The 17,337-nt window shown below is 36.7% G+C and overlaps 1 long non-coding RNA gene across 6 annotated transcripts in view; it reads left to right on the top strand.

Moving 5' to 3' along the window:
* LOC145523457 (uncharacterized) overlaps window positions 1–17,337 on the top strand; it is a 245,234-nt gene that overhangs the window by 69,946 nt on the left and 157,951 nt on the right. For 4 of the 6 annotated variants that reach the window (XR_014066571.1, XR_014066570.1, XR_014066573.1 and 1 more), the window contains one exon: window positions 6,064–6,117. This is a non-coding gene — a long non-coding RNA (uncharacterized LOC145523457). Of the gene's footprint in view, window positions 1–6,063; window positions 6,118–7,697; window positions 7,791–17,337 lie in introns of all 6 variants that reach the window. The other 2 variants (XR_014066574.1, XR_014066572.1) reach the window with 1 other exon arrangement.

The raw sequence follows: 17,337 nt of genomic DNA, 5'->3' as shown, positions 1-17,337 counted from the left end.
GAATGGCACTGAAGAATGTAAATTATCATATGTGAAATGAATCGCCAGTCCAGGTTCAATGCATGATACAGGGCGCTCGGGGCTGGTGCACTGGGATGACCCGGAGGGATGGGATGTGGAGGGAGGTGGAAGGGGGTTCTGGAAGGGGAAATCATGTACACCCATGGTGGATTCATGTCAATGTATGGCAAAACAAATACAATATTGTAAAGTTAAAAAACAGAAAATAAACTAATTAAAAAAAAAACTAAGGTTGAATACAGTAGTTACTGTTTATTTCTGATGAGGGAAGATGCAGAATGGAATCTGAGAGGAGCAGACCAAGAAATTTCAAAGAAAAATTTATTTCTTTAAAATGGGTGGTTAGAATATACATTTTCCTTTGTTTTTATTTCCTTTAATCTGCATGTGTTTTTATAACATTCTTTCATATCTATTCAGCATATAATTTTTAAAAAAAACATTTTTCGGTGTCTTTGTGCTTAAATGTCCTTGCATTTTAAGATGAAGCTTTTAGAGAAACCTGTATTTATTTGGCATGATAACAAACAGAAAGTCTTTTGATTGTCCAGTTGTTTCATATCTCTTTGGGCAGCTTGAAACTGTGTCACTCAGCATTATAAACTGCAAGCAAAAGCCTTTAGAGAAAGGCAACAAATCAGACATGCGAAACGCCATCACTGATTAATTTATGAAAACGAAGTTTTCAGCCTACAAGAACTAGGGACAAAACATAACAATAACTCACCAGGGGCCATGAGCCCTGAAGTGTGGCGCTTGGCCATGTGTAACTATTTATCACTCCAGGTCTCAAATCTGAATGGTATCAATCATGCTGCTTGCCAGAGTGCCAACTGAATGTAAATTGGCCTTTCTGGGCATCAATAGGCCTCATTCTGCCAAGTGATTTGATAGTTCTTTTATTTTAAAACACTTAGGATGGATTATGGAATGAAAGCACACACTTTGGAGCAGTTTAGAAAAATCAATTCAAGCCATACTTAAGGACAAAGAAAAATCTTTCTGTTGTTTCTAGTGATGTATCTTACTCAATAGAATACTCCCACGGAGTTGCAAATACTTGTACAAGGCAAACTTCAACAGCGATATGATTGTTAACACACATATCATGGCAATATTGGCACACTATGAATCTCTACATTCACTCCAGTGATGCTGAGAGTGCTCAAAACATTTTTAGAACATCTATTGGGGAATAGGTCCTCGAAACTTTGAATGAATTTTTACATTTAGGAGTGGATTTCATTGGTGCTTTGAAAAATGCCAATGCTAGAGAATAAAGGGAAATTTCAAGGGCAGGGAGTTCTTGATTTGGCTCAGAGATAGGAGGCAGCTGTGTGGAGAAAAGAGTATTGATTCTGTGGCTGGTTCATAAAGTGTTACTGATGCCAATTTCCCATGGCAAAGCAGACGTAAACAGGTCCCATTGGAAATCCTGCCTCTGCCACTTACTACCTCTGGAACAACTGAAAGTCAATGAGCTCTTCAAATGTCAAGTAACTTCCATGAAATGAAGATAATTAAGACTATCTTAAAGGATGGTTACAATTAAAAAAGCATACACGTGACTAATAACATAAAGTTATTCAAAAAATGGCAAATAAAAATTAAAAAAATCAGAGTAGTAAATCTAATTCTAAAACCTAGAATTTAGGAAGTATTGAATAGCAGTTAAATACATGAGCTTTGAAGGCAGAATGACCTGAATTTAAATCACACAGTCTCCATATCCTAAATGGGTAATTTATATAGCTTTCAGAATATTATTTAATATCAGAAAGACTTTGAAAAATGAATTATAATAGTATTTGTTGATTTATCATAATAATAATTGCATAAGTGTTTAGAATTTAAATGGAATTGGTGGTAAATTCAAGTAAAGTGAAAATTTTAAATATTTAAGTCTTATCTCATTCATAAATGAGATCAGAGCCTTACAACAGAATGACTTAGAAGGCCTGAGCGTGGAAAAAGCTAAAGAGGATAACCTCTTATTATTCAGTTCAAAGAATTGATGCTTTTGAACTGTGGTGTTGGAGAAAACTCTTGGGAGTCCCTTGGACTGCAAGGAGACCAAACCAGTCAATACTAAAGGAAATCAGTCCTGAATATTCATTGGAAGGACTGATGCTGAAGCTGAAATTCCCATACTTTGGCCACCTGATGCAAAGAACTGACTCCTTAGAAACAACCCTGATGTTGAGAAAGATTGAAGGCAGGAGGAGAAGGGGACAACAGAGGATGAGATAGTTGGATAGCATCACCAACTTGATGGACATGAGTTTGAGCAAGCTCCGAGAGCTGGTGATGGACAGGGAAGCCTGACATGGTGCCATGGGATTGCAAAGAGCCAGACACAACTGATCAAGTTAACTGAACTGAATACAGTCTTAGTTTTGTAGACAAAACCAGTTAAAACGTACATTTATTATGTTTATTTTCTATAGAATCATCACCCTGAAGTTCTCCTGATGGTTTCTTAGCTTATAATATACATTCAAATTTCTAAATGGCTATTTTTCCTAAATTCTGTGGAATTGGTTGAAATAAGTTTTGGGGAATTTTAGTTTAGTTTACATAAGTATGTCCAGGTATACTGAGATCTAAAGATAGGTCAAGATGAATGTAAACAGGTTTTTCCTAATGCACATCAAAAAATAGAACCTTATAACAATTCCTGCAACATGTAAAAATAATTATACAATTATACTTTTCATTAGTTTAATTCAGTTCTACCAAAGTAATACCTACTTGATAAGTTACACTAAAATACTAAGTTGAGTATTAAAACACCAAAGAAAAATAGTGTAAAGATAGACTTAGATAATCAGAGTTAAAGCATTCTTAATTCCTTTCATTGCCTATCCCTTCTCCAGCAGATCTTCCCAACCCAGGAATAGAACCGGGGTCTCCTGCATTGGAGGCAGATTCTTTACCAACTGAGCTCTGAGGCAAGGGCCTCTTTCATTGTTTAGAAGTATAGAAAAGACTGATAAATTTTAGACTTTGTAAAATTAAGTGTAAATGATAAATCTCAAAAACAACTGCTTTAAAAACAGGGATAGAGAGCTGGAAAAGAAAAATAATTAAAAAAGAAATGAGAGTGCAAAACCCAAAAGGAGGCAATATAAAGGGACAAAAGCAAAAAAGCACAGCGAAAAATAATCAAAATGGAAACTACGAATTTTAGATTAAGCGATGTAAAGGCTAGAATGTGTAGTTCTATAAGAAAAAACAAACAAACAGGAAAAACTCCATGTGTACAATGTTAATAAGTATAATTGCCCTATCTTTTCTAAAAATCACAGATTTACTGAATATTTCAATGCATCAGAAAATTGTGTGGAATAATGTGTTTCTAGCCAAACATTTGAGGAACTGATGCAGAAGCTGAAGCTCCAATACCAAAGTATTGGCTCTTCACCTGATGTGAAGGGCTGACTCATTGGAAAAAACCCTGATGCTGGGAAAGATTGAAGGCAGGAGGAAAAGGGGACAACAGAGGATGAAATGGTTGGATGGCATCACCAACTTGGTGGACATGAGTTTGAGCAAGCCCCAAACTCTTTGGTGGTGGAGTTGGTGGTGGACAGGGAGGCTTGGTGTGCTGCGGTCCATGGGGTTGCAGAGTCGGACACAACTGAGCAACTGAACTGCACTGAGTCAAACATATATGACATTACATGCAAAGAAATTGACACAAGAACGTTGGTAGCAAAACAATCAAAGAAACATTCAAGCAAATAACCTGAATGTCCAGAAGAAGGGAACATATATTGCTGCTGATTCAAACAATATATTAGTAACTGTATGAAATTCCTTTAAAAAATGAAAAATAATCAGCTACAGCTATTAGCAGAAGAGACTCACATGATGGTAGTAAGATGAAAAATATATTGGAAATAGTATATACTGTTTGATAAAATTTATATAGAGCCAGACCACATACAAAACTAGCCAGTACATTGTTTATTCATGTAGCAATAGAGTAATAAATACAAAATTTAAGATACCTTCTATTCCTGGTGAGAAGGTGATCCCAAAGGGAAATCAAATCAGAAAGAAATCCCCTTAATATTAACAGCTATCTTCTTTTTCTTTTGTGGTATTGCATGTACCTGTTACATTATACATACATTATAGCTCTCTCTATATAAAGTATTTCATTATGATAGAATGGTGCATAATTTACCCTTGTATCTTAGTGATTAGGGTTTGAGTGTATCTCCTTTAACTTTGATGTGATTATTTTCAGATAGATGTTATAATTAAAATTTTTAGAGTAACTTTATATTCTGTCAGAATAATTGTTGCAAAGTAAGTAATTTTTAGTAATATATTAGAATAATTATTTTTGACCTATTATATGATTTAGATTCCAAGTTAGCCCATTGTGTTTGCCATAATTTGGGGGTATATTTTTCTCTTGATGCATTTTTGGATTTCTCCTCTAGCATTTTATTTTGAATACTCACAGATTTCTCTGATTCATGGTAATGATTCCTCTTACATGCCATCTTTGTGATATTTGGAAATAAGTTGTATACTTGCTTCATGAAGTGAATTGAATGATTTTACATCTTTTATATTTCTGGAAAAATAGATTTCTAGGGCAAAGGAATTAGAATCCCAAGTGTGAAAGATTCTACAATAAACATATCTGACTTAAAGTCTTTAGAAATAATTCTCAGATAACTTTTTAAGTACTTTTTATGGATTCATATATTCAGTTTTTCAATTTTATCCTATTTTGTTAAGTTATATTAGTAGAGTAACAGAACCATCTCCCTCCTGCCACTTTGTTAAGATTTTTATATTTCTCCGTGCCCACAGTATGTACCTTTACATCCTTTTTGAATGATTACTACCATCCCAGTAATTTCTCTTTTGGTTTGTTTGTCCTTTCTCTTTTTAATTTTATATTTGTCAGAAGAGTATATATTTTAATATTTTTTTTCCTCACAGATCCAGGTCTGAAATACATATTTAATAGGTAGACTATTTTTGTGGTTTGTGTTTTTTTTTTTTCTCTACTTTAGTCATTATTATTTCCTTCCTCTGGAATGTTGGCAGTCTATACGGAGACCACGTGGGTAATGAGTCCAAGGAGCTTGTGCTGAACAGTATTTGTGAAAGAACGTGGTCTGGTTCCTAAGTACTGTGTCTTCTGTGCCGAATGGGTGTGTCAGCCCTGACGTCTTTGGTTTTTGTGTTATGCAACTGAATCTCATCTTCCTAACGCTCAGCCTCCCTCTCCCCCAACACAAGCAAGTGTACACTGCTGAGCAACAGTAAAAGTACTACAGCCTTCAACTTACCAGTGAACTTGGCTTAGAGGTTCACTCTTTTTTCATAAATACTCCACCAAGGAAAAAATTTACTTTCTCAAATGGACTCTTCCACATCTTTTTTCTTTCCCAGCATCTTCACAGAAGTCCTTAGAAAATTCTGTCAATTTTTTTCTTTTTTTCAGCTTTATTGAGGATTAATTGGTAAATATAGTTGTTATATTAAAGTGTGCAACGTGATGGTTTGGTAAACATATACATTATAAAATGATTATCAAGATCAAGATAACTAACACATCTCTTATGTCGCCTCACATTTGCATAGTTAACTCTTTTTCTTTCTTTCTTCTTTCTTTCTTCTGTGTGTGTGTGTGTGTGTGTGTGTGTGTGTGTGTGTGGTGTGAATGCTTAAGATCTCTTGTGGTTTTTTCCAGAAAAATGTTTTAATTTCCTTTAAAATCAGAAAAAAATAACTTTTGAGGTCACGGATTACATTTATCTGTATACTTATGCAGTCATAAAATATAATTTGTAGTAAGTTTGCTTTTATGAAAGAAGGGGACCATAAAAGCAAAATTGCCTAGAGGGCCAGAAACATCATTATGAGGCCCTGAAAGAGGGTATAATTTTCTTTGCATAAATTGTAGTGTCACCAAAAGAAAGAGGAGAAGGAAAGAGAAGAGAGAGAGAAAAAGCCACATGTCATTGTCACAATTTTCAAACAAGGTTTTTTTTCTTTTCTTTTCTTTTTTAGGTATTTGTATTACTGCACTTGATAGGTCATATCTTGGAGAAGGTCATTCATCTGGTAAGTAGTGAAGCTAAGATTTGGTTCTAATTCCCACCATCTCTAACGTCCAAGCACCTAAATTTAGAGGGAGAAGCCCTGTTTCTAATCTAACAACGCTTGTGTCAGGTCTGGGGAAAGGTAATTGACATTGACTGCGTGCATCACATTGTCAAATGTCAAATGTTCTGAGGGAAGACTGAAGTAAGTAGCTTTTGTAGTTCCTCACTGAATCTCCAGCTTGACTCTCTGTCTCCTAGCAGCTGCATCTTGTCTTTTAATGCTTCAAGTTCTGCTACCAGTTTGATATCCTTAATAAGTCATTTCTCTATACATTATCAAGTAATCTTCATTATTTATTGTCCTATAGAAGAGAATTTGTTTAAAAATTTCTTGGGTGAAAAAAATGAAAATTTTGCTCATTCAACTTATTTGTTAGAGAAAACCAAAGCCACGAATGAGAAAGTTGTTATGGCTAACCCAACAAATGTACTTGCTCCAAACTCTACCATTTCCCACTGCACCTCAAGCCTTCCCACAACCTTCACTGCCAACACATTTACAGCAAGAGCTTCAGTGGCTCTGGGTAACACAGATTATAGAGGAACCTTGACAGATCTCATTGGCATCTTTACTACCTCATCAAAGTCAGGAAGTAAGACAGTCTAAACCTGTATCAAAGAAGTCTCTAAGTATTTTTACAAGCATCAAAATTAGAGTAACTTTGGTATCAAATCTCTCCAGTCGTAAAATCAGCCAATCCAAAATTAAGAAGCTTAAAACCTCAACCACTTATTACTTCCATTCCCACCAGGCAGCCCGCTCCAGTATTCTTGCCTGGAGAATCCCATGGACAGAGGAGCCTGGCAGGCTAAAGTCCATGGGCTCGCAAAGAGTCCACAACTGAGTGACTATTACTCACTCACTCCACCAGGCAGTTCTCGTGTGCCTGAAGCTTTCATCTGGCCTTCCTCATGCATCTGTGGTCACAGGTGGGATGAGTGATGGCTGAGTGTTGGCTGGTCCCACATGTCTTCCCTGACACATGTGAGAATTGACTTGCCCGGTCACATGTCACAAGTTTCTTATCATCTAGAGAGCCTGCCCGTGCTTGTTTACATGATTCAAGGTTCCAAAAGCAGCAAGTGGGGACAAGCTTAAATGTGAAGACTTCAAGTCTCTGCTTGCATCAGTTTGCTATTGTTCCATTGCACTAAGCAATTCAGTTGATCAAACCTGAGCTAGTGTATTTGTGGATTCCATAAAGGCATTGATACCGGCAGGAAGAAACAAATTAGAGGCTGCTACTACAATCAACTGTCATCTTTTCCAAGCAATTTTCCCTTTGTTCTTCTTACCAACATAATATAATAACCATCCCTGGGACTTGGAGTAATGAGAACATTGTCAAAAAGTCTTGCAGTGTTACACTTCCATATGATCAGTATCTCCCCTCTTAGGCTCCACATATAAAACCAGAAAAATATAAAATTCCAGAATCTAAATAAGTGAGACATACATTCTTCATATATTTCAACTCACCCATTTTTTTTCAGAACCTCTAGTTGGGTTTTATATTTGGATTCATGTTTGTTTAACAGAATTTTAAAAGTGATGCTGAATGAGTATGTGTGAGTGCCCAAGAAGTGAACACACTCTGCCTGGAATAGGTGTATTGGTGTAAATTTACTGAGGTAAGAACAGTGGTAGGTAAAGGGGTTTTCTGTTGTTCATTGCAGTGGGGGAGGAGGTGCAGTACACTTGGACGTCACAAGTCTTAAATAAATGTCATGAGCAAGGCTGTGGCCCAAGCCCATCTCAGCACTCTAAGAGGACTGATTGCCTTAGGCTGGTGGTTCTCAAACTCTTTGGTCTCCAGACCCTTTGAGAAGTCTAAAAAGATTGTATGTTTGTGTGGATTCTATATGTTGATTTTACTATACTGAAAATATTTAAAGCTGATAAATTTTCAAAAATATTTATTAATTCTTTTAAACATAATAAGCCCTTTCTATGTCGACATAAGATATATTTTAATTAAAATTGTATTTTCCAAGACAAAACAAAATTAGCATTGTTTTACATTTTGCAAGTGCCTTGACTATCTGACATTGAAATACTCCTGGATTCTCATGTCTGCTTCTGCAAATCTATCTGTGAATTATGTGTGTGATATTGCTTATCAGGAAGTCTCTGGAAAACTCCACTGTGTATGTAGGAGAAGATGAGAGTCAAAAAGACAAATGACATCTGGAATATTATGAAACAATGTTGATGGTTCTTTCCCAAGAGAGCTTTGGGACACTAAGGGACTCAGGAGCACAGTTTGGAACTGTGGCAGATTTCCAAGAATCTCTGCAGGAGGCTAACTTCTGTTCTGTCAGGAAGCCTGCCTGGAATCAGTCTTAGATAAGTTAATCCTGAAGAGAGAGACAAAAAGAATAGCCACTATGTACATCTATGGCTTTTCAATAAAAACATCCCTGAAGAATAGGTAAAGAAAGAGGCAGAAAGGAAGTGGAATATTCAAGAGGTTTTATTTTTTTTTAATTTAAGATTTTATATAATTAATGATCTCCATATAAATATAAATATTATTCTTCAAAAGCAGTGAAGGTCCCAGAAGCCCACAGTCATTTAGAGGAATAGCCAAAATTAGAACTTGGATTTCCTGATTCACTAACCAAGTGTTCGTTCATGAATTTCATTTTTATAGTCCTAAGAAGGCAATCAAAGCACAGCAACCAAATTCAGGAGTTTTGCTTGTGCCAACCCTAATTCTTATATAAAATCAGGTTAACTGCTACCTGAGTGTGCTACTGCAATGTGTAATGGAGAGAGAAGCTTTGGCGATAGAATGGCGTTGTTTATGAAAACTTGAGAAAGTCTCGTCACTTCTGTGAGTCTCAGTTTTCTCTATGTAAAATGCAGATAATAGTAGAAATGCTTACGATCATCAGAAAGTACTGAGTACAGTGATGACATTCACTGAGCATGCTTGAGTTCAGTTTCTTCCTATTCCTAAAAATGCCACACTATCATGCTTGAACATCCAGTTTTGTTTCTAAAATAAATTCTTGCCTATCAATGAGTAAAGGCAAGAGCCACCAGAAAAGTAAAAGCTTTGAATCACATATGTTCAAAATATTAATTCAAACTCTCTGTACGGTTGAAAATAATTCAGAGAGGAAAAAAAGTCCCTGTTTCTCAGCCAAATGAGCAGGTTAGGGTTTGTTTACAAAACAAGAATTTCTCTATAGATGGCCAGAGGAAGGAAGGTACATGCTCAGCCTATAAGGCAAACAAAATTTTGTGAATTTCCTACAAGTTACTGAATAGGTTGTCTAAATCCCCATGAAATCAGAGGAGTCCCTTCTGATAATTCTCCATTTTACCTATGGGCACAGGTCAAACATAGTTTACACATGTTTTATACTCATTTTACATCACAGGTGATCCAAATAAGTGGAAAATTCTACTGGCAATAAAGCAGAAGCAGGCACTGGTGAAGAGATGGGAACTAATGTTCTAGAATACCTAACTTCTGCCAGGCACTTAAAATAAAAGCTACCCAACAAATTTCATTAAGAATTCTACAAGGTAGATTTTACTGTTTTCATTTTATGGATGCAAAAGTGAAACTCAGAGATGTTAAGTAATTTGCCCAAGGCCCATAGTCCATCTATCTGGATCAAATTCTAGTGCATATTCCATTTTACCTCCTTGCTTCTGGGCATGATAGATACTGCAAATCAATGAAGGGTAGTCATGGTGAAAAGAGAAACTTGACTGATCTTTTGGCCCTAAGTGATAAAAGCAGAAGCATGTGTGTTTCAATTTATTGAGAAAGAGATTTCTGCTAAATATAAGGACAAACCATTCTGTAGAACAGTCAAAGGTAGAGTGAAACGCTTGGGAGATGAGTATAAACCACTAAACTGTCAGCTAGTGACAAGGATATAAGTTGATATCTTTTGACAATAATTCAGTAGAGAATAAATGGGACAAATGAAATAATCTTTGAAATTCTACCTAATCTAGTAATTTTATTTCTATTAATAAAAAAGGGCTACTTTTTCCATGAGACACTTGTTAAATTCTCCTGCATGTAATATCCTCTTTTATTTCTGAGTTCTTTGAGCAAAGACAGGAATTACATTTAAAAAATGGAGATGGAGGTCTAGTTCCAGGCTATATGTGCCTGAAAATGGAAAGAATTGTGGGATGAAGGCTGGTGTTATTTCTGAGAGACAATTGGTCTCAAATGGTAAAACCAACTAACAACAGTGAAATCTGTAGTGTATTACTGTTTCAAATTGGTTAAATTTACTATCCTTAAATAGCTTTGCTGAAATCTATCTAACATACCATATAATCCATCCATCTAAAGGGTACAATGCATTGTCTTTTAGTATATTCACAGAATTGTGTATGTATCATCACAACCAATTTTACAATATTTTCATTACCTCAGAAACCCTGTAGCTCTTACTGATCACCTACCAATTGCTTTACCTTGCAGTTATAGGCAACTGCTTATCTATTTTCTGCCTCTAAAGATTTGCCTATTTTTTGACACTTCATAGAAATAGAATCATAAACTAGGTAGCCCTTTGTGACTTCTTTCACTTAGTAAGTTTTCCAGGTTTATCCATATTATAGCATGTATCAATACTTTGTTTTCTTACAACATTACATTCCATGTATAGAAATACCACATTTTATTTACCCATTAATCAGTTGACAGACATTTGAGTTATTTCCAGTTTCTGGCTATTATGAATAATGGTATCATAAACATTTATGCCCATGTTTGTGTGAACGTGTACTTTCATTTATCTTGTGTATATTTCTTCTAAGAGTGGAATTACTGGTAACTCTTAAGAGTGGAGTTACTTGAATAGGGTAACTAGGCTTAACCACTTGAGGAACTGCCAAAATGCTTTCCAAAACAGCTACTTCATTTTATATCCCACCTGCAGTGTATAAGGGTTTCCCTTGTGGCTCAGTTGGTAAAGAATCCGCCTTCAATGCAGGAGACCTGGGTTCGATCCCTGGGGAAGGGAATGGCTACCTACTCCAGTATTCTGGCCTGGAGAATTCCATGGACTACAGGGGTCGCAAAGCGTTGGACTCCACTGAGCAACTTTCACTTTCGCTTTCACTTTGCAATGTATAATGTTTCCAATTTCTCCATATCCTCACCAGCATTTGTTATCATCTATCTTTATGGTTACAGCCATCCTAGTGGATATGAAGCAGCATCTCATTGTGGTTTGGGTTTGCATTTCCATGATGAATAGCGGTCTTGAGATATTTTTATGTGCATGTTAGCCATTTCTGCATCTTCCTTGAGGAAATGTCTGTTTGAATCCTTTGCTCATTTTAAAATAGTGCTATTTATCTTTTTATTATTGAGTTTAAGTTGTTCTTTACATATTCTAAATACAAATCTCTTATGGGCTATATGATTTGAAGTAAATTTCATCCATTATCTGAGCTCTTTTCCCTTTACTTATGGTGTCCTTAAAAGGATAATGTTATCTATTTTGAATGATATCCAGTGCTACTGACAAAGAATCTGTCATCCAATGCAGGACACAGACACAAGAGACACAGGTTTGATCCCTGGGTGGGCAAGATCCCCTGGAGGAGAAAATGACAATCTGCTCCAGTATTCTGGCCTGGAAAATTCCATGAACAGAGGAGCCTGGCAAGCTACAGTCCCTGGGGTGGCAAAGAGTTGGACAGGACTGAGCATGCATGTGCACACATGTGCACACACACACACCAGTTGATCTAAATCTATTTTACCTTTTGGTCATATCTAAGACCATTGTCTAATCCAGAGTCACCAAGATTCAAACTATGCTTTTTCCTAATTATAGTTTTGCATACTGACATTCTGTTATCCCAATATCATTTGTTGAAAAGACTGTTCTTTCCCATTGACTTGTGTTAATACCTTTGTTGAAATCAATTGAATATAAATATGTGAGTTTATTTCTGTTCTCAATTCTCTATTCTTATCTGTGAAAGTCCTGCAAGTTTGTTTTTCTTTTTCAGAATTTGTTAGGCTATTCTGTGTTCCTTGAATTTCCATATGAATTTTAGGATCAACTTGAAAATTCCTGTAAAAAACATCAGGCATTTTAATATGGATTGTTTTGAATCTCTAGATAGGTATCATGACCTAATAACTCTCCAAAGGTCCCACCTTCTCATACTATCACATTGGGCATTAGGATTTCAACATACGAATTTTGTGTGTGGAGGGGGTCACAAACATTCAAGCGATAGCAGATAGTTTTACTAATTCCTTTACAACATGAATGCCTTATATTCCATTTTATCGCCTAATTTCTAGAACCTCCAGTATGAATGTTGACTAGAAATAGCAAGAGCACACAGACATCATTGTCCTTTGGTTGGTGTTAGAGAGACAGCATTCAGTCTTTCACTGTTAAGCATGCTGTTAGCTCCAGTTTTATTTTAGATAATTTTGTCAAGTTGAAGAAATCCCTTTCTGTTCCCAGTTTGTTGAATTTTTTTTTCCTTAATCATGAATGGATGCTGAATTTCTCTGTGTCTGCTGCTGCTAAGTCGCTTCAGTTGTGTCCGACTCTGTGCGACCCCATAGACGGCAGCCCGCCAGGCTCCCCTGTCCCTGGGATTCTCCAGGCAAGAATACTGGAATGGGTTGCCATTTCCTTCTCCAGTGCATGAAAGGGAAAAGTGAAAGTGAAGTCGCTCAGTCATGTCTGACTCCTAGCGACCCCATGGGTCTGCAGCCTACCATGCTCTTCCACCCATGGGATTTTCCAGACAAGAGTACTGGAGTGGGGTGCCATTGCCTTCTCCATCTCTGTGTCTACTGAGATTATTATGTGGTTTTTGTCCTTTATTCTGTTGAGGTAGTGTGTTACATTAATTTATTTAAAATATTAACCTACCTTGCATTACTAAGATAGATTCTACATGTCATGGAGTATAATTCGTTTTATATATTACTAGGTTCAATTCCTTAGTATTTTGTTGAGGGTCTCCAGCTATATTTATAACATTAGAGTAACAATTAAGCATTTTGCCACTGAAGAAAATTCTAGATAGGAAATCACTGTGTTAATATCTTTGGCATATTCTTCAAGATGATTCAGATAATATAAATTGAACTCAAATCACTTTTTAAATCAGTTTTCAAAATATTTTGGGAGTGGCTTTTTGCAAGGAGATTATCTCAGTAGCACCCCAACCCCAATGCCTCTGTTTTAGTTCTCATTAGAATGTGTAATTACTCAACAGAATGATATGGTCTATAGTCATTTGGGGATGACAAAGGTAGAAAAGATAATAATTAAGAGCAGAAACTCTCAAACTAAAACATCTAGATTTGAATCCTAGAGTTTATAGCTGTTACTATATGACATTAAAATTTATGACAAAATGTATTCAGTCTTTGAAGATTCAAGTCCCTCACCTGTAATAAGGGAGTAATAATAGAACTCAACTCATAATTTTGTTGAAAAGATTAAATAAAATATTTAAAACAGCATCATATATATAACTAAATGAATGTTAGTGTTCAGTTCAGTTCAGTTCAGTCGCTCAGTCGTGTCTGACTCTTTGCAACCCCATGGACTGCAGCACTCCAGGCCTCCCTGTCCATCACCAACACTGAATGTTTATTCAAACTCATGTCCATTGAGTTGGTGATGTCACCCAATCATCTCATCCTCTGTCGTCCCTGTCTCCTCCTGCCTTCAATCTTTCCCAGCATCAGGGTCTTTTCAAATGAGTCAGTTCTTTGCAGCAGGTGGCCAAAGTATTGAAGTTTCAGCTTCAGCGTCAGTCCTTCCAATGAATATTCAGGACTGATTTCCTTTAGGATGGACTGGTTGAATGTCCTTGCAGGCCAAGGGACTCTCAAGAGTCTTCTTCATCACCACAGTTCAATAGCATCAATTCTTTGGCACTCAGCTTTCTTTACAGTCCAATTCTCACATCCATACGTGACTCCTGGAAAAACTATAACTTTGATTGTATGGACCTTTGTTGGCAAAGTAATGTCTCTGCTTCTTAATATGCTGTCTAGGTTGGTCATAAGTTTTCGCCCAAGGAGTAAGCATCTTTTAATGCCATGGCTGTAGTCACCATCTGCAGTGATTTTGGAGCCCCCCCAAAATAAAGTCTCTCACTGTTTCCACAGTTTCCCCATCTATTTGCCATGAAGTGATGGACAGATGCCATGATCTTAGTTTTCTGAATGTTGAGTTTTAAGCCAACTTTTGCACTCTCCTCTTTCACTTCATCAAGAGGCTCTTTAGTTCTTCTTCGCTTTCTGCCATAAGGGCAGTGTCATCTGCATATCTGAGGTTATTGATATTTCTCCCGGCAATCTTGATTTCAGCTTGTGTGTCATCCAGTCCAGCATTTCACATGCTGTACTCTGCATACAAATTAAATAAGCAGGGTGAAAATATACAGCCTTGATGTACTCCTTTCCTGATTTGGAACCAGTCTGTTCCATGTCCATTTCTAACTGTTGCTTCTTGACCTCTATACAGATTTCTCAAGAGGCAGGTCAGGTGGTCTGGTATTCCCATCTCTTTAAGAATTTTCCAGTTTGTTGCAGTCCACACAGTCAAAGGCTTTGGCATAGTCAATAAAGCAGAAATAGGTGTTTTTCTGGAACTCTCTTGCTTTTTCAATGATCCAACGGATGTTGGCAAATTTGATCTCTGGTTCCTCTGTCTTTTCTAAATCCAGCTTGAACATCTGGAAGTTCATGGTTCATGTACTGTTGAAGTCTGAAAGATGTTAGTATATATTTTGACATAATCCAAACTACTTGTACCACCTATTTTAATCCCAGTGATCTGGGAGACATGGTATGGATGTGCACACAGCAGAATCATAGAATATTTATTCATAAAGGGTGGTGGTTGTTCTTCAGTAGCCAAGTCATGTCTGACTCTTTGTGACCCCTATGGACTGCAGCACACCAGGCCTCCCTGTCCCTCACCATCTGAGTTCACTCCCATCATAATAAACATGGAGAAACAGGCCTCAAAAGATCCTCAAATTCACACATATTTGTTAGAGATCTGGGATAAATATTAATAATTTCTGACTTGGAATGCCCCATTTATTAACATGTTTATAGCTGTGGACTCTAACCATGTATTTTTAAGCCAAGCTAACCTACCCAATCTTAGTATACTCATTCACAAATTAAGTCATATCAGATCACATTAAATAGAGTTCACAGAAATAACTCAGTACTCTTCCAACTTGACAGACAGTTTAAAACACTAGAGAACGTGTGTTTTTGTACAAACTAAATCTAGGTAGGAATCCCACTTTGGGTACTTAAGAGCTGAATGACCTTTAGGCAAGTTATTTAGCTTCTCTAATTCCCATTCCTCAGCTATAATTTGATCAATCCTAATATATGTGTGTATGGTAAATTTCCTCAGAGGAGTAACATATACTAGTTAGTCATTCCTTGGTGTCTACTGGAGACAGGTTCCGGGATCCTTGCAGATACCAAAATCCATGGATGCTCAAGTCCTTTGTATACAATGACACAGAACAGTTGGTCCTTGTTAACCCCTGGTTCCTCATTCATAGACAGGGAGAGATGACTGTATATGTAATATTTAATGTAATATTTAACATAATGACTGGCATGAAAAAAACTGCATTTTGTTTTTGTTGCTTTTGCTATTTTTATCTATCCCTCCATGCATGTCTGGGTTCTTTGCTTGTTTCATCATTTTCCTTTTTAAAACCCAATCTGACTTTCAGACTTTTCAAACCCAATCTGATATCCCCTCTCAAATATTTGAGGCAGTTTCAATTCTTCTACTGTCTGCACTCTGCTTTACCTTCCCACTTTTCTGAGATAATCCACTCCCTGAGATGATATACAGACTAGTGCTTTGACTAAGTACTCCATCCACTTGTAGAAAAATGACCAAGTCATGGAGAAAGTAAGTCACCAATCCCACAATCAAGCACTTTTTCCCCCTCCACTAAGTCCACGGAAACAGGAAATTATAAAGTTGGGTTGTCTTCACTTTTGCTATTAATGAGATGCTTCTTCACAATGCTATTGCTTCCATGGTCATCTTGTAAAATTAAATTGAATTTTATCCATTTCTCCAATCACTGATAGTGCAGATGGTCTGTTTAATTCCGTTTTTTTTTTTCTTCAGGGAGATGATTTGGTTAGATGTTAGTTCTTTCCTGTATGACTAAAAGCACCTTTGACTTTTTTCATTTCTCTCTTCTGCATAACTGCCTTGATCATGATCAAGAGCCCCTCTGCCTAAATGCATCTCTACCTGCACTGCATTAGGGAGTGATATGATACCATTTTCATGCATATAGACTTGATTGCTCAAGGCTTCCTTTCTTAGCTATAATCGTTGGCGCTGGGGAGGGTGTGCTGGAGACAGAGTCTAATTTTTATATCTCACTAGGAAACAAAACCCAAGTAAAGCAATCTCTAATTCAGAGGCAGAGACTTTTCTGTTTCTGACTAGGTGAACAGATACAGAAAACTTCAAAGATCAGCTGGGATTTAAAAAAAGCACAACAAAACAAAGACCTTCACTTTGCCAGGTCAGGTCTCACACAAAGTAACTGCTGGATATAAACTTGTGGAAAGCAAAGAGAAACATTAATGAGCCAGCCTGCAGCCCACATGCTGTTGATTGGGCTTTTCCTTGTGGTATCTAGCTTAATTGCACACATCTGGCTTGGTACCAGATCCCACAACCCTCTGCAAATTAAATAAGATGATGATTTCGTTTAATCATAAATAACTAAATATGCAAATAATTGAGGAAGGATCCTTGATGGTGATGGAGGTTAAATCACCAGAAAATCAGGCAAGACTAAGCAGTAAGTGAATGATTTAAGAGAATTGAACATTTATCTAGTGAAATTTAAAATTTTGCTTAAGACACAATTGACTTTCTTCACTAGAGAGAAAAGTATCCACAGGCGAAGGGGAAGAAATGATCAGTTCAAACGTGAAGGCAAAGTGAAGGCTATTCATCTGTGGGGATATTTTGTTGAAATTAAGCATTTGACTTGGGGTAAGCATCAGTTCACTCTCATATGACACTAGAAAGTTTAAAGGCTTTGCCTCTCTAGCTGTGTGACTACAGGCAAGTTACTTGAACTCTCTGAGATCGAGGCATCTTAGTTAACCGGGCTTAAACCACTTTCTAC

This window comes from Giraffa tippelskirchi, chromosome 10 (genome assembly GCF_054371585.1).
Source record: "Giraffa tippelskirchi isolate mGirTip1 chromosome 10, T2T-mGirTip1v1.2.pri, whole genome shotgun sequence".
Taxonomy (NCBI): domain Eukaryota; kingdom Metazoa; phylum Chordata; class Mammalia; order Artiodactyla; family Giraffidae; genus Giraffa; species Giraffa tippelskirchi.
Note: the sequence above shows the minus strand (reverse complement) of the source record. Positions and strands in the feature narration are given on the sequence as shown.